This window comes from Stomoxys calcitrans, chromosome 4 (assembly GCF_963082655.1).
Source record: "Stomoxys calcitrans chromosome 4, idStoCalc2.1, whole genome shotgun sequence".
In the NCBI taxonomy this organism is placed as follows: Eukaryota; Metazoa; Arthropoda; class Insecta; order Diptera; family Muscidae; genus Stomoxys; species Stomoxys calcitrans.
This window is the reverse complement of record NC_081555.1, coordinates 101291057-101314635: the sequence shown is the minus strand read 5'-3', so window position 1 is coordinate 101314635 and position 23579 is coordinate 101291057. Positions and strand designations below refer to the sequence as shown.

Here is a 23579-nt window from a genome sequence, read left to right as displayed (position 1 = left end):
AAGAATCGAAAGAGAGTCTGTGAAAATGGGTCTGGCAGTAAATGGAGATAAGATGAAATGGATGGTCTCAGTTCCAAAAAAAGCCTTGCACAACCGAGCAGATAAAGAAAATGGAGAAAGTTGGGAATCACAATAGTCAGTAACTTTATCTACCTCGGCACCGCCGTAACTGTGACGAATGACACCAGTTTTGAGATAAAGCGAAGAATAATACTGGCAAACAGATGCTACTTTGGACTAAGTAAGCAGTTTAGAAACAAGGACACCTCTCGACAGACGAAGACTACACTATACAAGACACTGGTACTACGCGTGTTGTTATATGAGGCATGGGTACTTGTGAAAGCAGCTGAGGCAGTGCTTGGAGTATTTGAGAGAAAGATTCTTCGTAAGACATTTGGACCAGTTTGCGTTAACGGAGAATATAGGCGATGTATGAACCACGAGCTGTATGACGACGATAGCATAGTTACACGCATCAAAATACAACGGCTGCGTTGGCTAGGTCATGTTGTCAGAATGGATGAAGAAGCTTCAGCAAAGAAGTGTCAGAGATTTTAGAATGAGCGCAGAAGATCGAGGCGCTTGGAACGCTATTCTATGTTCGGCTAGTGGAACAAATATTCTGTCATAGCCATTAAAAGTAAGACTGTCATCTGTATTTTCCGATGTCCTTGCGGAAATGCCTGACGTGGCTTTTGCGGTTAGTCAGAGTAAAGTAAGTAAGTAAAGTAATATGCAAATCTGAACCGATATTTCCCATTTGCAATCCTAAACGAGCTACATCAATTAGAAGGTTCTGTGCGAAATTTTCGTCCAATTTGCATGAAATTTTGCACGGGCCCGCAGAAGAGTTACTCGTAGAAGAGTAATCAGGAGATTACTCGTAGAAGAGTAATCAGGAGATTACTCGTAGAAGAGTAATCAGGAGATTACTCGTAGAAGAGTAATCAGGAGATTACTCGTAGAAGAGTAATCAGGAGATTACTCGTAGAAGAGTAATCAGGAGATTACTCGTAGAAGAATTTGAACGAAAATTACGGCTCAAGAAGTCAAATCAAGAAATCCGTTTATATAGGAGCTATATCCAAATCAGAACCGATATGACCCATTTCCAATCCTCAATGATCTACATCAATAAAAAGTATCTGTACGAAATTTCAAGCAGATGACTTTACTCGTTAAACCGCTGTCGCGCTTTCGACAGACGGAGGGACAGACGGACATGGATATATATGTTGACATTTTAACATTGACATTTTAAGTCGATTCAGAACGTATATATTGGGTTGTCCAAAAAGTAATTGCGGATTTTTTAAAAGAAAGTAAATGCATTTTTAATAAAACTTAGAATGAACTTTAATCAAATATACTTTTATTACACTTTTTTTCTAAAGCAAGCTAAAAGTAACAGCTGATAACTGACAGAAGAAAGAATGCAATTACAGAGTCACAAGCTGTGAAAAAATTTGTCAACGCCGACCATATGAAAAATCCGCAATTACTTTTTGGGCAACCCAATAGTTTATGGGGTCGCAGATCATTATTTCGAAGAGTTAGAAACGGAATAACTGGGTTAGTATTCCCCCATCCTGTGGTGATTGTACCATGTAAAATAGTTTGCTTTTGATAATGCAAACATTTTCCTCAACAATTTTATCATATTATTGAGATCAAGTTTGCTTCACTTACTGTGTAAGAAAGGAAAGCAATAGAATTCAATAAAAATCTCAAACGTTCTATTTTATTTATATGACTGGAATGTTACAAGTTTTGAGATCACTTACCGATATGCATTACGTGGAATCCGCACCTGAAATAAAAATTCATATATTAAAAATGATTCAAATTTAATGTAGCAATTCAAAAAATCTCTAAGGGTTTCTTAAACTAGGCAAAAACTTTTTTTGTAGAATAAAAGTATATATGAACTTAAATTTGACACAAATAACAACACAGGCAGTTTAAGTTCTTAATGAGCAAGATCATACTCTAGACTAATAGAGCCCAAATGGCGATGGATGTCCTGATGTCCCAAGAAACTTTATCGGCAAAGTATTATGCCGATTGGTTAAAGACACGCCGTGCCGACATGATACACAAAGTTGGATTCAGTTAAAGAGCTAAGACCCAGTAAAGTTTGTATATATTCTTGATCGTCTTGACATTCTAAGTCGAGTCAGCCATGTACGTTCATCCGTCTGTCTGTTGAAAACTCGCAAACTTTCAAACGAGTAAGGCAAGGCACTTAAAAATTTGCATAACGATTTCCTATTAGCGTAGATCCGTTGGGATTGTTAATGGAATATATCGAACCCTGTTTTAAAATAGCTGCCGTATAAACACTCACAGTAACGTAGAGGTTAGCATGTCCGCCTATGACGCTGATCACCTGGGTTCGAATCCTGGCAGGAACGTCAGAAAATTTTTCTGCGGTGTTTATCCCCTCCTAATGCTGGCGACATTTGTGAGGTACTTTGCCATGGAAAAACTTCTCTCCAAAGAGGTGTCGCTCTCTGGGAGAGAGTCCGCCGTTCGGACTCGGCTATAAAAAGGAGGTCCCTTATCACTGAGCTTAAAATTGAATGGGACAGCACTAATTGATTTGTGAGAAGTTTGCACCAGTTTCTTAATGGTATGTTCATGGCCAAATTTGCTTTGCCATATAAACAGATCATGTATCTTGACTTTTTGACCCTCTGAGGGCGCAATTCCCAACCAATTTGACTGAAATTTGGCACGAGGTATTTTGTTTTGACTTTCAGTAACTGGTCCAAATCGGCTGATATCCTGATATAGCTGGGATATAAGCCGATATTTAGATTTGACTTTTTGAGTATCTAGGGGGCGCAATGGACCGCTTTGGACGAAACCGCTTGGATGAAACCGCTTTGGATGAAATTTCGAATGAAAAATTACGCTATGGCTTGGAACACCCTTGTCATGTATGGTTCAAGTAGATTTATAACTTTCTGTAGCTCCCATATAAACAGATCGGTTAATCGGCTGAAATTTCAATCGTGGTATATTCATGAGGAGTCATGAGGAGTACGGTCCATCTGCATCTGTCGTTGAAACTTGAAAAAGTACTTAAAGAACGTGTCAAATGCGATTCATGGTAGAGGGCATATATGAATCGGACCACGCTTTACTTGTTTAAAAGCAAATTCGTATCGAAACCCTATTTCCCCTAGTCACAGTCAAATAAAAGAAAATCCAAATCTATAAAAACTAAAAAATTGTTGGCATACAATCAGCTGCAATTGAAAAACGATACGTTTTTAACTTAGGTGCAAATTAAAATCTTGTTAAATTGAATTATTTGATCTCATGCTTCATTTGTTATAACAATCGTTTGGTTCACTAGAGCTTGAAAAAAAAAACATCAATCACACTTGGCAAAATCCGCAAAAAGCCACATGAACAAACGAAAAGACAGACAAACGGCATGTCCTTAAGTCTGTGTTTTTCTGCTAATGCAACACAAAAAAAACTACCATTTTCTGTTAAACTATAAACGGATTTAAAAGGGGCCCACCAAAGGGTGTGAAAAGAATTCTGTGTAATTCTTATATGTAAAAACAAAGTTTCAACAATGACTGAAAAAATGTTCACAATATGTATGGGGTCTTGGGAACCCACCACCATGGATTCTGCTAAGATATGCGAGCTATATCTGGTTTTTGACCGAGTTTTAGACCGTACTTGGCACAGTTGCTGAGAGTCATAACAGAACACTATGTACAAAATTTCAGCAAAATCGGAGAAAAATTGCGGCTTCTAGCGGCTTAGGAAGTCGAATCGGATCGGAGATCGGATTATATGGGAGTTATATCAGGTTCTTGACCGATATGGACGGGTTGGTTGGCACTAACCATGGATTCTGCTTAAATATGTAAGCAATATCTAGTTATAGACCAAATTAGACCGTAATTGGCGCAGTTGTTGAGAGTCATAACAAAACACTATATGAAAATTTTCCAAATCGGAAGAAAATTGCGGTTTCCAGGGGCTCAAGAAGTCAAATCGGGAGATCGGTTTATATGGGAGCTATATCAGGTTATAGACCGATTTGGGCCGTACATTACTCCGTTGTTGGCAGTCATAACAGAATACTATGTGCAAATTTTCAACCAAAACATATGGGAGCTATATCAGGTTCTTGACCGATTTCGACTGAACTTGGCACAGTTGTTGGAAGTCATAACAGAACACTACGTGCAAAATTTCACCCAACTCGGATGACAAGTGAGGCTTCCAGAGACTCAAGAAGTCAAATCTGGAGATCGGTTTATATGGGAGCTATATCAGGTTCTTGACCGATCTGGACCGCACATTGCACAATTGTTGGAAGTCACAACAGAACACTATATGCACTTCAGCCAAATCGGACAAAAATTGTGGCTTCCAGAGGCGTAAGAGGTCAAATCGGGAGATCGGTTTATATGGGAGCTATATCAGATTCTTGACCGCTATGGACCGTATTTGGCACAGTTATTGGAAGTCACAACAGATCACTATGTGCCAAATTTCAGCAAAATCGGACAACAATTGCGGCTTCCGGGGGCTGAAGAAGTCACATAGGGAGATCGGTTTATATGGGAGCTATATCAGGTTCTTGACCGATATGGACCGTACATTGCACAGTTGTTGGAAGTCAAAACAGAACACTATGTATAAAATTTCAGCCAAATCGGACAAAAATTGCATCTTCCAGGGGCTCAAGAAGTCAAATGGGGAGATCGGTTTATATGGGAGCTATATCAGGATCTTGGCCTATAAGGACCCTTCACAGTTGTTGGAAGTCACAGCAGAACACTATGTGGAAAATTTCAGCTAAACCGGACAAAAATTGCGGTTCCCAGGGGCTCAAGAAGTCTAATTGGGAGATCGGTTTATATGGGAGCTATATCCAAATCTGAACCGATATGGCCCATTTGCAATCCCCAACGACCTACATCAACTGAAAGTATCTGTACGAAATTTCAAGCGACTTACTTTATGAATGCGACCGCTATCGTGATTTCGACAGACGGACGGACGGACATGGCAAATTCGACTGAGAATGGCGGTACGATCAAGAATATATATATTTTACGGGGTCCTAGATCAATATTTCGAGATGTTACAAACGGAATGACTAGATTAGTATACCCCGTCCTACGGTGGTGGCTATAAAAATGCAATATATCAGAGATGTGGTTAATCATATGTGAATTTTGGACGCATCTATAAACTACCTCTAACATATGAATCGGATATCCAGACTAGAGGTCAAATAATTTGGGGGAACGCTCGAGTCAAAAAACCGCGTCACGGATAGACCGATCGGAACAATATGGTAAGGAAAGGTTAGGTTAGAGTGACAGTTTCTATACCCACCACCGAAGAATGGGGGTGTATTCGTTTTGTCGTTCCGTTTGCAACACATCGAAATATCCATTTCAGACCCTATAAAATATATATATTCTTAATCGTCTTAAAAATCGAAGACGATCTAGCCATGTTCGTCCGTCTGTCTGTTGAAACTCCATTGTAGTCTTTAAAAATGGGGATATTGAGCCTAAAACTTTGCACAAATTCTTTTTTTTAGGCAGGATAAGTTCGAAGATGGACTATATCTTCATACAGCCCCCATATAGACCGATCCGCCGATTTAATGTCTTTTTTGTCCGTTTCCGTTTCCGTTTTTGCTTAAATTTGGGACAGTGAGTTGTGAGCTGCAGATCTTTAGATTAAAAGTCTCGGGCACATAAATGGCGAAATTTATTGCCCGATTTTGGCAAAATTTGAGTGAGGCCAGTGAGTTGTGTTAGGCTTTTCGACATCCTTCTTCAATTTGGCCCAGATAGGTCCAGATTTGGATAAAGCTGCCATATAGACCGATTTCTTGATTTAAGTTTTTGGACCCATAAAAGGATGCAAAAACTTAAATCAGCCCGGTCGAACTTAAGTTAGGATTAAATGGCAGTCTGCCATCAGACTCACTTAGACGTTTTCGTCCATTGTGATACCACAGAAACAGAAGAAGGAAGATGGTTTCTAGTTCCTACCGTTGTACCATCCAGATCGCTTTAAAAAGCCCAATAACTTGCGAATGTTCACATCCGCTAAATCAGACAGGTTCTCAAAGAAATGAGAACCTAAAGTGGAACTCCTTCTGACTGCTAGTGCGGGACACACACACAGGTGTTCTATAGTCTCTTCTTCTTCTTCAATGTCCTCACAGCTTCTGCAAAAGTCATTGCTGGCAACCTTCAGCCTGTTAGCATGTTTTCCTAATAGACAGTGACCAGTCATGACGGACACAATGACTGAGACGTCTATTCTAGCCAATGACTGATTAGGCCACATAGTTTGGATTGCTCACAGCCCCTTCTTTGTGACCATCTATCATTCGTTGTCCTTCGGGCCTGGTCCTGTAAACTTAGCTTACATGTCGCTAGAGGCATACCCACAGATTCCAGTATCTCTGGAATGTGAAAGGTCAATCCTAGTCTCACCAGCTCGTCTGCATTAGAAATCTCTGGGATATCTCTGTGGTCCAGCACCCAGAGCATGTGAATTTCGAACTGTTTGGCCATTACGTGGAGAGAAATGCGACAGTCGAGGGCGGTTTTTGTGTTCAGAAATACGTTCTCCAGGCATTTAATGGCTGCCTGGCTGTCTGAGAAGATATTTATGCCAATCGTCTTTATGACATTAAATCTTAACCTTTCCACCACTTCCATAATTGCAAGGACCTCTGCTTGATACACACTGCAGTTGTCGGGTAACCTCTTCGAAATGACCAGTTGTAGATCTTTAGAGTACAAACCAAAGCCCTCCTGGTCGTTTAGTTTGGAACCATCCGCATAGAAGTTTATGTAACTTCTGTTACCAGTGATATCGTATTGGGTTGCCCAAAAAGTAATTGCGGATTTTTTAAAAGAAAGTAAATGCATATTTAATAAAATTTAGAATGAACTTTAATCAAATATACTTTTTTTACAATTTTTTTCTAAAGCAAGCTAAAAGTAACTGCTGATAACTAACAGAAGAAAGAATGCAATTACAGAGTCACAAGCTATGAAAAAATTTGTCAACGCCGACTATATGAAAAATCCGCAATTACTTTTTGGGCAACCTAGTTCCAATCGGTTCTATCAGGAATAGTGGTACAGTACTTTTCAAATTAAAAAAAAAAATAGTTATAAAAAAAACAAAACAAATAATTAATTAAAATGATTATAAATCAAAGATTTGAACTGACGTTCATTACTTATAATTTGAATACTATTGGGAAGATTATTCCAGAGACGTATAGCATTAACAAAGAACTGTTGTTCAGATACACGATATTGATGACGTATTTGTATTACTTGTTTACCTCTTGTAGAGTTAGCAAAACGCAAAACAGAAGCCAGATATGACGGTTCATTGGTATAAATTATGTTGTGGATCATTTGCAACAAGCGTATCTTAAGGAACGAGTTAAAAGAGACACCATATACTTGTCTGGCAAAGTCAGATATCCGGTCTCTTCTACGCAAACCAAAAATGTATCTAACGACATCGTTAAAGGCCACGTGCAATTTATTCCTATGAGTTACATCACAACCGTAAAAAACCTCGCAAGAGTATAATAGTTTCGGCAGAATAAATGTCCTAGCCAAAAGCATTCTTATTGACAAAGGGGTATACTGTCGACTCATATATAAGTTTCGTAAAACGCCGTAGGGCCTGCCCACTGTCATACTGACATGATTCTTCCATGAAAGTCTATCATCAAACTCCAAACCAAGGTTTCTTGCAGATGAAACAATCTCAATTGGGGCTCCAGCAATTGCCACATCAAGATTGGGCGGCATTGTCACCCGATTCCTACCAATTACAAGGCACTTTGACTTTATTGGATTTAAAGTAGTCCGTTGGCGTTTGCCCATGTGTTTATCCTATCCAAGTCATTATTTAGTCGAAGTACGCCATCGATCAACCTCCCCGGCGAGGAGCTCATATACAGCTGTACGTCGTCGGCATACATATGAATACCACAGTTGCGCAACTGTCCAGGAGGGTCATTGCTATATAAGGAAAAAAGGAGTGGGCCCAATACAGACCCCTGTGGAACACCTCTTGAGACTGGAAGATAACTAGAACAGCGGCTATCAGCACATACCGATTGGCTTCTATTCGTAAGATAGGAATCTATAAGATCCGTTGTTCTTTCAGAAAAGAACACTTCTGTTACCTGGGATATCGTAGTTCCAATCGGTTCTATCAGAAATAGTGGTACAATAATTTTTATCAAAAAGCGCCTCAGGTAGAGTGTAATTCACACTGCCTGGAGCATTGGATATTGTATCAAGGAGAACACAGTGTCCGTAGCCGCCACATGACCAATGGGAAAGCTCCCTTAACCTCACGATAGTGGACGCTGAAATTTGGGTAGCCACAATGTCCAGAGGCATGAGATGTAGCATTTAATTCAGTGCATCAGATGGTGCCGTCATCAGTGCGACTGTGATGCACAAACAAGCCATCCTCTGGATCCGGTTAAGTATTGAGCAGTAGGAGGATTTTTGAAGCGTCGTCCACCAGACCACAACACCATATAGCATTATAGGTCAGACAACTGCAGTATATACCCAATGCATGACATGCGGTGTAAATCTTCAACTTTTTGTCAATGGCTATATTCCAAAGTAGAGGAGGCAGTACACCCCCTTGAGGTGTTCCTTTGTTGACCCATCTATTTAGATCTACAGATCCCAAGCCTGTCGTAATGCATCTTTCAGTAAGTATGTTATTAATAAACTTTCTTACGGTAGAGTTGATGCCTAGAAACTCCAATTACTTCATGATTAACGTCGGTTTTACGTTATTGAAATCACCTTCAATGTCAAGTAATGCTACCATTGTATATGCCTTGACAGCGAAAGAAGCCTCTATGTAGCCGACTTGGTCGTGAAGGGTTGTTTCAGTGGATGACAGACTAATAGGACGAAAATCTTTCGCCTTCGTGTGGTAGGATTTTCCTGCTTTCGTAATGAAGATGACCTTAGTGTCCCTCCATCCCACAGGTATCTATGACATTCTGAACCGAACTTAACGCCTTTTCACTTGTTTTTATTTAACAGACTCACTAAGATTTAAGATAATTGTGATAACAGAGTTGCGGTAGACCAAGTCTCTCGTAAGAATTGCATCCACGACCCCCGAACTGGTAATCCAAGCACATTGCCAACTCGGCTACCGGGGCGATCCCGTACTTTAGAAACTTCTAGAGCCACATAGATCAATTAGGACAATACGATATTCAAATAAAAGGCAATTTGGAAGTAGAAAACGAATAGCAGCGGTTTGTAAAATAAGGTGCAGCAAAGCGCGATTGCCAAAGACGGCTAAAAAAAACAAAGCTAATACTCCAAAGTGTTTCGAAAGATCAGTAAAGCAATATATCGAACATGAATTAAATGTGTCCACATGAAGATCTGGACCAATATAGCCTATTTTCAAACACTACTTGGTAATGAGCCCAAAATTTATCTGCATTAAGTTTCAGTTTTCGGGGTTGCATCGACCCCAAAGAATATCCAATATTGTTAATATTGTTTTCATTCCTTTTTCGGCACCCTTTCATGAACTTGAACTTCACAAATCCAGTGGCAGTCATCAATCTTTAAGGATTTCCCCAAAAACAACCCAGCTATATAACATGTGACATACCCAAAGCTCGTAACCCAAGCACACGAAAAATGAAACCACTTTTTGGCAACGAATATAAAGGAGCATAAAACTGGCAAACTATAACTATCATAAATTTGCATGCCACCATTTTACTCCGAGGATGGATGCGGTAGTCCAACATAAAACAGTAGGGTAAATATATACAAAGTGCTTAACCAATCAATGCCGTTTGAGTCGATTTATTGCCAAAAGAATTTTAATAGGTGTATTTTGGATAAATACACTGAAGATTGTTTTTTTTCCTTTTTTGAATTTTCTTAAAACATGCCTTGTTTTCGCTATATAACGTTTTTTTTTTAATTTCACATGGTTTTGGCTTGGTTGCTGCATTTTCTACCGGAAAATCACTCCTTATCCATGACACGAAAATATGTGGCAATAATCCAACCAAAAGCATAGTAATCGCTTAAATTCTCTTTACGCTTTCACACTGACAACGCGTTTTTCTTTTTTGGGGATACACAGCGAATACTCGTATGTGAATGACCTTACAACAAATTTTATCATTGGAAGCTAAAGGAAAAAAGTGCATTCTCCAATAGATGAGAAAGCTTGCTCCGGTCCAAAGGATCGATCGCCGCGGGAACAGGGTTGCCATTGGTGCCAATAACTCACCTTGCCATAACGGGCATCATAGGCTCTCAGTATTTGTGCAAAAGCCGATGACGCCCGGTCTATCACTGAGCTTCTCCGCTTGATACCGCTGAGTGTTCGCGACTGCCGTCACAGCTACACCTTATGGAGCATTCCACCATCCGCAACCTGTGGAAGCGCCCGGTAGCTCGCAGCTAAGCATCTCGTAACAGCAATGAACACCACACGGATCGGACCTCAATGTTCCAGCCTATGTGGTGCCCACAGCTACCACGTGTAGGGTACCATACTTGGACCATTCTTTCCCTAAGGCACAAGGAGCCAAGATCAGTTTATACGACAGCTATATCAAGTTTTGAGCCGATTTTGACCATTCTTGGCACAGCTATTGGAAGTCAAAACAAAATACCTCACACCCTCTAGAGGCTCAAAAAAGCAAGATTCGAGATCGGTTCATATGGCAGCTATTATATCAGTTAATGAACCCATTTTGACCATTCTTGGTACAGCAATTGGATGTCAAAACAAAATACTTCATGAGAAATTTCAGTCAAATCCGATAGGTTAGATCAGATTGAAAAGAGAGTGCGGATATTAACCCGCCCCATGCCACTATGCACATACACTTAAGCCAGTAATCGGCTTGTTGTGTGCTTTAAGTAAACAAGTAAAAAAAAGTAACCTCGAAAAAGAAAATCTAGAACTAAGCATCGGTGTGGATTCCCCCATAGGATTTTCACCGTCCTACCGACCGTTTCGCTGTTCCACAATGTTGCTACGCCCTTAACTCGGACTGCGTCGACCCGAAAGGCTTAACCAAATTTATTGACTGCAGTCCTCTGGCCTTCACTGCCAAATCGTCTGCTCTTTCATAACCCCTTATTCCACTATCACCCGGCACACAAACGATGCGGATCGAGTGCGAATGCGACTTTAATGGGCTTAAGTTCCTGAATCCGCCGATCTGTCTATATGGAAGCTGCATCCACATATCTTCCTATCTTAACTATACTTTGTTAAAATATCGTATGTCCTACCGCAGCTCGTTGTTCCCAATTTCATCGAAATCGTGTATAAATGCGGATTTTATGGACTTGAGTCCCTGAATTCTCAGACCGCTTTATATGGCAGCGATATATAAATATGGCCCGATATGAACCAAATTTTGTTCGTACCTTAATACACTGTTCCAAATTTCAGCGAAATCGGATAATAAATGCTTAAGGCCCTAAAACAGAATATCGGCCATAACGGCAGCTATAACCAAGAATGATCCGATTGGGAACGTTCAAGAACTTAACCTGCGTATATCGGATATGTGCAAAATGTTAGCTCAAAATATCAATTTTTGAAGGCTGTAGGGTGATTAAAACAGACGGATACAAAGATTGACAGACACACGGACAGGGACTTGAATTTTAAGACAATCGGAAATATATGCACTCTATGGGTCGGAAATTGATATTTCCAGGTGTTGCAAACGTAATGACTAACTGAATGTACCCCCTATTCTATATTGGTTGGAATAAAAAGTGGCGCTCAAAAATGTCAAATGTGTCAAAAGAAAGAAAATGCCAATACAACAGAATCAATTATTCCAAATTGCATCAAAAACGGATAACAAATACAAAATTTTTTAAGCCAATTATACCAAATCGGGAAAATTAACCATCTTGTTACTATAGCTATGAGGAAGGGTCGATTTGTAAGTCTTAAAAAAACCTATGATAAATTCAATACCACTGTAGCGCAGAGGTTAGCATGTCCGTCTTTGACGCTGAACGCCTGGGTTAAAATCCTGGCGAGAACATCAGAAAAACAATTTAGGCCCTTTGACAACCGTGCCCTGTATATTTCAGATCGGTCTTTTTTTGGATATAGCTGCCATATAAACCGATCTCCCTATTTTAGTTCTTGCTCCCACAAAAGCTGCGTTTGTTACCCGATGTCGCTGAAATATGGTACAGAGAGCTGTGTTGGGCCCTTCGACAACCGTGCCCTATGTGGATCCGAGCGGTCTATATTTGTATATACCCGATCTCGGTGATGCTACTGAATGCAAGAATGCGGCACATAGAGCAAAGGAAATGGAAAGATGTGAGCGATTGGAGATTTACAGGAGTCAGAATGAAGCCCGGAAATTCTACCAAAGAATTAAACATTAAACCGATGGCTTTGGTGCAGGCACATCCTCCTGCAGAGACAAAGAAGGAAATCTGGTAACTGACGCAGATAACATGCTGAGGATATGGAAAGAACATTTTACCCAACTCCTAGTGTCCGATGTTGGCGGCGAAGAGGATACCGCAGAACCAATCCCTGATGATGGTATAGAATGTTTACCTCCTAGTCAGAATGAGGTCCAAGTAGCAGTAACCCGACTAAAGAACAACAAGGCAGCAGGAGCTGACGGGTTACCCGCTGAACTATTTAAGACCAGAGGCGACACGCTGATAAGGCGTATGCATCAGCTTATCTGCGCAATCTGGCTAGAAGAACGCGTACCCGATGATTGGAACCTCAGCATACTATGTCCCGTACACAAGAAAGGAGACAAGACGGAATGTGCCAACTACAGAGGAATAAGTCTCCCCCCCATCGCATACAAGATACTCTCGAGCGTACTGTGTGAAAGATTAAAAAATTAAGTGAATGAGATAATGGCGCCCTATTAATGCGGCTTTAGACCAGGTAAATCCACCCTAGACCAGATATTCACACTGCGCCAAATCCTAGAAAAGACCCGAGAAGGACAATTCAACACCTACCACCTCTTTGTTGACTACAAAGCCGCCTTCGATACTCCTTTACGTTCAAAGGTATTTCAAGCCATGTCTGAGTTTGGTATCCCTGCAAAATTAATAAGACTCTGCAGGATGACACATTCTGATACACGTTCCTCAGTAAGAATAGGAAAGAATCTCTCCGGACCATTTAATACCAAACGAGGTTTCAGACAAGGAGACAGCCTATCGTGTGATCTCTTTAATATCCTGATGGAGAGGATTATACGAGATGCAGAAGTGAATAGATATGGCACACTAATCACAAGAGAGCACATGCTACTCGCCTATGCCGACGATATCGATATCGTAGGCCGGTCACCGGAAGTAGTAACTGCAGCCTTTGAAAGAATCGAAAGAGAGTCTGTGAAAATGGGTCTGGCAGTAAATGGAGATAAGACGAAATGGATGGTTTAAACTCCCAAAAAGCCTTGCACAACCGAGCAGATAAAGAAAGAAAGTTGGGAACCAACACTTCGAGATAGTCAGTAACTTTATCTACCTCGGCACCGCCGTAACCGAAACGAATGACACCAGTTTTGAGATTAAGCGAAGAATAATACTGGCAAACAGATGCTACTTTGGACTAAGTAAGCAGTTTAGAAACAAGGCCACCTCTCGACAGACGAAGATTACACTGTACAAGAGACTGATACTACCCGTGTTGTTTTATAATTCCGAGGCATGCGAACTTGTGAAAGCAGACTAGGCAGTACTTGGAGTGTTTGAGAGAAAGATTCTTCGTAAATATAGACCAGTTTGTGATAATGGAGAATATGGGCGACGTATGAACCACGAGCTGTATGAGCAGTATGACGACGATAGCATAGTTACACGCATCAAAATACAACGGCTGCGTTGACTAGGTCATGTTGTCAGAATGGACGAAGAAGTTTCAGCAAAGAAGTCTTTTGAAAGCAAAAACGGTAGTACACACAAACCGGGAAGACCAAAAGCCCGATGGAAAGATCAAGTGGTGGGAGACACCTCGAAACTTGGTGTCAGAGATTTTAGAATGAGCGCAGAAGATCGAGGCGCTTGGAACGCTATTCTACGTTCTGCTAGTGGATCCAATATTCTGTCTAGCCAATTTAAGTAAAAGTAAATAAGTAATGCTGGCAACATTTGTGAGGTACTTTGCCATGTAAAACTTCTCTCCAAAGAGGTGTCGAACTGCGGCACGCCTTTTGGACCCGTATCATTGAGCTCAAACTTGAATCGGACTACACACATTGATGTGTGAGAAGTTTGCCCCTGTTCCTTAGTGGAATGTTCATGGGTCAAATTTGCGTTTGACCTATGTTAGGTTTTCGACATCCTGTGGCACCATTCAGTATGGTTCAGATTGGTGTATATTCGGATATATTGTAGCCGCCCTATAGACCAATAATCTGTTTTACCAACTTGAACAGTGGATAGTATTTATTAGACCACCTAACATCGAGACAGCTACTATGGGTTTATCGGAATATGATGAAAGCTGGTGGGTATTCAATGTTCGACCGACCTAACTAAGTAGCTTTTTACTTGTTTTTAAACAAATTTAAAATGTTTAGTTTTCTGACACATGCTCTGCCACCAACATTTGTGTATCACCATAACAAATTTATGCATCTCGGCATTTCTTTTTCCTCTCTCGTACATCAACCTCTAAGGACTTGATGAATGGTGTAAATACCGCAAAATGTTAACCTTACAACAGCGACCTTCTCTAACGAATACACAAAGACAGCCAAAGCCGTAAGCCATAGCAAAATGCATACCAAAAAAAAACGGGCAAGGTGGGATACAAAAATGGATTTTTTGTTTGGTTTTTGGTATGTGCGTGAAAGTGACCCTAAAATAAAATCCAGTATTCACATCAATGACCACCAAAAGAAACGCTTAAAGTTAACAAGCAGCCAGCTTTTCAATATGCCCTTTGAGGTAGAAAAGCGGACAAGTTTGTTAGCAAAAGGCAACGAGAAACCCTAGCATTTAAACTTCAATGCGAATTGTTACTGAAATCAAAATTGGCCACAAAATGGCTTAAATAAAAGGAGCTGCCATCGCTAAAAAGGTCATTGCCATTTAACCGTGACAAACAAACGAATGTGAAAATAAACTTTGAGAGGTTTTGCCATTATTTCTGTCTATAGGTTGAAGATTTCTTTCCAAAATAAAACCATAAAACCAAAGGCAAAATTTATGGCTATTTCATTAAAGATGTCAAAGAGTTAGGTTAATTGTAGACTTTCTGCGCCAATTATGAGAACAAGTTTGGGCATAAATCAATGACTTATGCCAAAAGCACATGTCTCTGCTGAATAGACAAAAACAGTCTTAGGCCTTTATAGTGAAATGAAAGAAAAAGGATACTCATGGCAATGTTGGCAAACATTTGACTTCAGCCCCTGCAGCCACTGCCTGCAATGGTTGCTTCTTGGCTTTTGGACGTGTTTTCGATGGGCGGTTTGAGGCATGTTGCAACATTTAGTGCCTTAGTGAAGGAAAGACTACCTCTGGCAAGAGATGGATTATTGCATAGATATGCCTTCAACCAAATTTTAAGCACATACGAGGGTTACCTTTTATATTTCCGGATTATAGAGCACAAAAACAAATGTTAATCATCGAAAATGGCATTATTGATTTTCAAAATATTCTTTAGTTTGCTCTAATTCTTCACTTTTGCATGCGTTTGAACCAACTGTCGAAACACTTTTCCCACTCTGAATGAGGTATCTCCAAAACATGTATTCTGAGCGCATCAGCCGCTTCTTCAGGTGTCGAAAAACGTTGAGGTCCTTCGTTAAACACTGGTCCTTGACCGAGCTTCATTGCCAAAAATTGAATTAAGTTCATCGATGCACTGTTGCTGAGTTAATCCACGTCGAAAGTTGCAAAAAATAATCGCACGAAAATGTTCACGAGAAGAGTTTTTACTGTACTGTAAACAGCACAAATAGCGCTCGTATGTCAAAACGTTCTGAGTACGTATAACCTCAAAAAAGGCAAGCTTTCTTCAGGTGTCGAACAACGTTGAGGTCCTTCGTTAAACACTGGTCCTTGAACGAGCTTCATTGCCAAAAATTGAATTAAGTTCATCGATGCACTGAGTTAATCCACGTCGAAAGCTGCAAAAAATAATCGCACGAAAATGTTCACGAGAAGAGTTTTTACTGTACTGTAAACAGCACAAATAGCGCTCGTATGTCAAAACGTTCTGAGTACGTATAACCTTAAAAAAGGCAAGCTTTACGATAGAGCTGGCAGTTGACAGATTGCAACACAACGGCTGTCCAACAGCAAAATATAAAAGTCAACCCTCGTATATGAGATAATGCAAACTTTTAACACCATCAACATGCATACTATTCTAAATAATCAAACGTTGATCTTCGGTTAGGTCCACATAGTTTGTACTCAAATCACTCAAACCTACATAGCCATTGTCTTGGACAACTTTATGAAACTTTATTCCATACAAAAATCGAAAATTGCTTCTTTGGCATTCTCGCATTGAAAACTGTCATGTGTGTCAAATGCAATATGAGGTCAGTCAAACTGGGCGTGTGGAGTGGAATATTCCCTTTGAGCTATTGTCGAACAATAACTAATGAAGGGTCTCAGGGTCAAGTGGCGACGGTAGTATGGCATGATTGTAACGGTTGCTATTGACAACCTTTGATATCAGGAAAATTGGTGCATTTCTGCAAAAAGAAGAAAGCGGGACCACAACGAAACACGCAGAGAAAAAATTTTAATTATTTTGCATAGAAAGAAAAATTAGAAAAAAAAATTCTATAAAAATAAAATTTTTAAAAAGAAATTTCTATAGAAATTAAATTTTGACAAAATTTTTTGAGGAAAAAATTTTGGCAAAATCTTTATACAAATTTTCACAGATGGAATAGGGTACTATATTTTTTGGTATCCAATAGGAATGAGCAGGGGGAGGGGCGGACCCTCCCCCTTACCCCAATTAAAAAAAAACCAGATCTCGGAGATGGGTGCCCCGATTTAAGAGAAAACCCGAGACTGATATAAAATTTTGGGGTTACATAACCTGGTGCGACACCTCATCTCAAAACCTACCAGAACGGACATGTTTGCCGATTGGGACAATATGTCTATCAAATGAAAGGTACTTAAGTTAATGATGACCATCAATTATCGATTCGTCACCGTCGGCGGCAATTGACCCTCTGTTGCTCAAAAAAGTGGAAAATTGTTGCGGAAGGATTTAGGTGTGAAGCCTTTCAAAATGCAGCTGGTGCAGAAACTGAAACCAAGCGACCAACCGCAACCCAGAATTTTTGGTAAATAAGCTCATGGAAAGTTTGCATAAGATCCACTTTTTATACCCTGCACCACCACCGATGAAAATAGGATACTACATTTTTTGATATCCGATAGGAACGGGGAGGGGGTGGGGCGGACCCTCCCCCTTACCCCAATTTAAAAAAAAACCCCAAATCTCGGAAATGGGTGCCCCGATTTAAGAGAAAACCCGAGACTGATATAAAATTTTGGGGTTACATAGCCTGGTGCGACACCTCATCTCAAAATCTACCAGAACGGACATGTCAATTATCGATTCGTCACCATCAATTATCGATTCGTCACCGTCGGCAGCAATTGGGCCTCTTTTGCTCAAAAATGTGGAAAATTTTGCGGAAGGATTTAGGTGTGAAGCCTTTCAAAATGCAGCTGGTGCAGAAACTGAAGCCAAACGACCAACCGCAACACAGAATTTTTGGTAAATAAGCTCATGGAAAGTTTGCATAAGATCCACTTTTTATACCCTGCACCACCACCGTGTGCGGAGGCCACCGTAGCGCAGAGGTTAGCATGTCCGCCTATGACGCTGAACGCCTGGGTTCGAATCCTGGCGAGACCATCAGAAAAAAAAAATTTTTTCACCGGTGGTTTTCCCCTCCTAATGCTGGCGACATTTGTGAGGTACTATGCCATGTAAATATTCTCTCCAAAGAGGTGTCGCCGTTCGGAATCGGCTATAAAAAGGAGGCCCCTATGATTGAGCTTAAACTTGAATCGGACTGCACTCATTGATGTGAGAAGTTTGCCCCTGATCCTTAGTGGAATGTTCATGGGCAAAATTTGCATTTTACCACCACTGCGGTACAGGGTATTATAGATTTGTGTATTTGTTTGCAACGCTAAGAAGGAGAAGAGCTAGACCCACTGATAAGTATACCGATCGACGCAGAATCACTTTCTGATACGATTTAGCCATGTCCGTCCGTCCGTCTGTGAGTCCATGTATTCTTGTAATCAAAGTGCAGGTCGTATTTGTTGCTCGATTGTCACGAAATTTTGCACATGTCACTTTTTTGCCCCAAGGACAAACGCTAATGATTTTGAAAAAAATCGGTTCTGATTTAGATATAGCTCCCATATATATATTTCATCCGATATAGCTATTTAAATCTGTAGAAGCCACAATTTTTGTCCGATCTTCACAAAATTTGGTATTGGGTATTTTATTTGAAGTCTTATATGTGTGGAAAATTTCATAAAAATCGGTTCAAATTTAGATATAGCTCCCATATATATCTTTTATCCGACATGGACTTTTATGGCTGTAGAAGCCACAGTTTAAGTCTGATTTTTAAAATATTTTGCACGAGGTGTTTTATATGACATCCTAATATATGTGCAAAATTTCATGAATATCGGTCCATATTTAGATAACGATGGACACGAGTCCGCAGAACCAATCCTTTATGATGGTATGGAATGTTTACCTCGTAGTCAGAATGAGGTCCCAGTAGCAGTGACCCGACTAAAGAACAACGAGGCAACAGCAGCCGACTGCTTACCCGTTGAACTATTTAAGACCGGAGGCGACACGCTGATAAGGCGTATGCATCAGCTTATCTGCGCAATCTGGCTAGAAGAACGTATACCCGATGATTGGAACCTTGCATTTTATGTCCCTAGACACAAAAAAGTAGACAAGACGGAATGTGCCAACTACAGAGGAATAAGTCTCCTTCCCATCGCATACAAGGTACTCTCGAGCGTACTGTGTGAAAGATTAAAACCTAAAGTCAACGAGATAATTGGGCCCTATCAATACGTCTGTAGACCTGGTAAATCCACCCTGGATCAGATATTCACACTGTGCCAAATCCTGGAAGAGACCCGAGAAGGACAAATCAACACCTACCATCTCTTTGTTGACTACAAAGTCGCCTTCGATACTCCTTTACGTTCAAAGGTATTTCAAGACATGTCTGAGTTTGGTATCCCTGCAAAATTAATAAGACTATGCAGAATGACAATTGCTGATACACGTTCCTCAGTAAGAATAGGAAAGAATCTCTCCGAACCATTTAATGACAAACGAGGTTTCAGACAAGGAGACAGCCTATCGTGTCATCTCTTTAATATCCTGCTGGAGAAGATTATACGAGATGCAGATGTGAATAGATATGGCACACTAATCACAAGACAACACATGCTACTCGCCTATGCCGACGACATCGATATCATAGGTCGGTCACCGGAAGTATTAACTGCAGCCTTTGAAAGAATCGAAACGGAGTCAGTGAAAATGAGTCTGGCAGTAAATGGAGATAAGACAAAATGGATGGTTTCAACTCCCAAAATGCCTTGTACAACCGAGTAGATAAAGAAAATTGAGAAAGTTGGGAACCACAACTTTGAGATAGTCAGTAACTTTATCTACCTCGGCACCGCCGTAACTGAGACGAATGACACCAGTTTTGAGATTAAGCGAAGAATAATACTGGCAAATAGATGCTATTTTGGACTAAATAAGCACTTTAGAAACAAGGCCATCTCCTCACAGATGAAGATTACACTATACAAGAAACTGATACTACCCGTGATGTTTTATGATTCCGAGGCATGCGAACTTGTGAAAGCAGACGAGGTAGTACTTGGAGTGTTTGAGAAAAAGATTATTCGTAAAATATATGAACCAGTTTGCGTTAATGGAGAACATAGGCGAAGTATGAACCACGAGCTGTATGACGACGATAGCATAGTTACATGCATCAAAATACAACGGCTGCGTTGGCTAGGTCATGTTGTCAGAATGAATGAAGAAACTCCAGCAAATGCTACTTTGGACTAAATAAGCAGTTTAGAAACAAGGTCACCTCATGATAGACGAAGATTACACTATACAAGATACTGATACTACCCGTGTTGTTTTATGATTCCGAGGCATGCGAACTTGTGAAAGCAGACGAGGTAGTACTTGGAGTGTTTGAGAGAAAGATTCTTCGTAAAATATATGGACCAGTTTGCGTTAATGGAGAATATAGGTGACGTATGAACCACGAGCTGTATGAGCTGTATGACGAGGATAGCATTGTTACACGCATCAAAATACAATGGCTGCGTAATGGCTAGATCATGTTTTCAGAATGGATGAAGAAGCTCCAGCAAAGAAGCCTTTTGAAGACAAACACGGTGGTATACGCAAACCGGGAAGACCAAAAGCCCGATAGAAAGATCATGTGGTGAGAGACACCTCGAAACTTGATGTCAGCGATTTTAGAATGAGTGCAGAAGATCGAGGCGCTTGAAACGCTATTGTACGTTCGGCTAGTACAACAAATTGTCTGTCATAGCCAATTAAAAGAAATAAGTGTTCGGAATGACGTTACTCTCTACTTATTTTGAGACATTTAAAAAAAGACACACTTAATTATTTTAACATCAGCAATGCGTTTTATATAGGAATTCATTGTAATAAGCATATCACTGAATGTTGTAAAAAGGACATTAGGTGCAATTGTGAAAAAGGCAAAACAAAAAATTAGTTAAAATAAAAAGTATTTGATAAATTAATGACAAAATGTTAATTTCTCGGCTAGTATTGTGTGTTGGTGACACACTCGTTTCGCAAAGAAAAAATGTTTGCCAATTTTCTATTGAAACGAATAATAATTGCAATCAATCCCAAATTTTGCTTCTTGTAATGAGAGAAAAAACCTTCTCTCTACTCCCACCTAAGGGTACTTTTTTCTATTTCGTTAAAATAAAGACTAATCTATTTAGTCTTTATCATCGAATGAGTATAGATTTGTTCAACATCATCCAAAATTAATTATGGCCCCAATCGCAATGTATCTGTAACAAAATATGGACTGAGCAATTAATCATGGTTTTGTTTTTCCTCATAGTCATTGCCATCATCTAAAACAGCATAAAAGTCCAAAACGAAACAAAAAAAAATCAGAAATACTGTTTGACCTTCAGCATGACTTAGGGGTTAAAGAAATATATTCGCTGCCAAATATTTTCTATTGGATAATTCATTAATTATAAGGGACATGTTTTGTTTTTCAGGTATGAGGTAACTGTATATCATCTATTGCAATAGGAATCAGTTATTAATTTTGTAAGTTTATTTCGATTTTTAAAGCGTTAGGTTAGGTTGAAAAGAGATTGCAGATATTAATCTGCTCCATGCCACTATAGACATACACCTTAGCCAGTAATCGGCTTGTAGTGCGCTCTTAAAACTGAAAAAAGGGCATTCATCGCCCATGCCCTTTACTCAGACTGCGTCGACCGGTAAGGCTTCGGGTTTCATCTACTTTCAAATGGTCTGCCTTTTCATTTTCCCTTACTTCGTTATGGCCCGGCATCCAAACGATGCAGATTTTACCATCCTCAGAGGTTGCGTTAATCTCCTTCTTACTCTGCAAGACTGTTCGTGAGCTTACCGTCCTAGTTGTTATTGCCCTTATGGGCACACTGGACGTGCTCGCTTTAACACCACACCACTTCACGCATTCCGTGATCGCCCGGATCTCCGCCTGTAGGATCGCATTATGGTTAGGCAGTCTAAAACAGATCGCAGTTCCTAGGTTCTCAATCTAGACGTCCCAGGCCCACTCTGTCCTATAGCTTTGATCCATCCGTGTCACATGATCGTCTAGATGGCAATACTAGGGTTCCGTTTATTCAAAAGTGTGACGCTGGCAGCAGTGCCTCGCACTCAACCTCAAGTGTCGTCTCAGGTATCCGATCGGAAACCTCTTCCCTTACTTCCAGGTTCCCTATTGCCGCCTCGATTATACCGCAATGGTATGAGCTGTTCCTATCCTTTATCCATTCTACCATCGCCTTAAGTCTCATAGCCGCAGTGGGTGCCTCACAGTCAATCTGTTTATCAAAGGGTCGGATATCTAGAATAGTCTCCAGTGCCCTAGGTGGCGTGATCGTCATCGCTCCGCCTATGCCAAGACAACATGTGTTCAGAACCTGTTGTATGTTGCACGTTTCTCCACAACAATCCACCAAACTACTGAGGCGTAAGTAGGTATTGGTCTAATCATGCCTTCCTCGTGAACAGGCACATTTCAGTCTTCTCTGGGTTAACATTGAGCCCTCTGGGACTAGCCCAGTCATATGCCATATGCAAGACCCTTTCGGCGCTTCAGCATAACTCGTTCGGATCCTTACCCCTTAGAAGTATTTTAACATGGTCTGCGTAGCAGACGGGTTCAAATCCATCCATGCAAGACTCTTTCGGTCCTTCTGCATAGCTCGTTCGGATCCTTACGCCTTAGAAGTAGTATAACATCGTCTGCGTAGCAAACGGGTTCAAATCCCTCCTCAATTAGCATCCGTTATAGGATATTTATGGTGGTCATTCATAGGAGTGGCGATAAAATGCCGCCTTGTGGCGTGTCCTGTGCCTCTCTCATCATTATATTTATGTTATGAGATCCACAATTTATCCATCTGTTCCTTAGCATATGGTTTATCCAATCTTTAAGAACCCAGTCCACCCGGTACCGGTCTAAGGATTGGATCAGTGTGTCAGGCCGACATTGTTAAACGCCCCCTCAATGTCAATGCAAACCTCCAAGGTGTACATCTTAGCATCGAAGGATTCTTCTCCACCGAGCTTTAGGTGTCGCACTACTTGCCCTACCAGGGCTGTATATAAATACCACCCTTGCCTCCTGGCAGGCTTTCGGAGCTGTGAAAATAGTGGCTAGGTTGGGCGCCAGATAGTCGGCCTACTTCTGGAAATATGCAAGACCCTTTCGGCCCTTCTGCATAGTTGATTCGGATTCTTACCCCTTAGAAGTATTATAACATCATCTGCTTAGCTGACGGGTTCAAATCCCTCCTCAGTCAGCATCCGTAATAGGTCGTTTATTGTGGTCACCCATAGGAGTGGCGACAAAAGGCCCCACTTGTGCCATTTTCTCCCTTATATTTATGCCGTAGCACACACAATTTAGCCACCTGTTCCTTAGCATATGGTTTATCCAGTCTCTCAGGACCCGGACCACCCGATACTGGTCTAAAGATTTGATCAGTGTGTCGGTCCGCACATTGTTACAAGCTCCCTCGATGCCAATGCATACCGCCAGGGTGTATGTTTTGGCATCGAAGGATTCTTCTATTTTATGCACAACCTCGTGCAGGGCAGTCTCCATCGATCTTCCAGATAGTAGGCGCCAGATAGTC

The 23579-nt window shown here is 40.6% G+C and overlaps 1 protein-coding gene across 1 annotated transcript in view; it reads right to left on the bottom strand.

Moving 5' to 3' along the window:
• Positions 1-1758: 1758 nt before the first annotated feature.
• The window catches only part of LOC106092857 (uncharacterized), a 187428-nt gene continuing 165607 nt past the window's right edge, over positions 1759-23579 (bottom strand). The window contains exon 5 of the transcript XR_009398037.1: positions 1759-1813. The gene's annotated coding sequence lies outside the window, so the exon portion shown is untranslated. The remainder of the gene's footprint in view (positions 1814-23579) is intronic.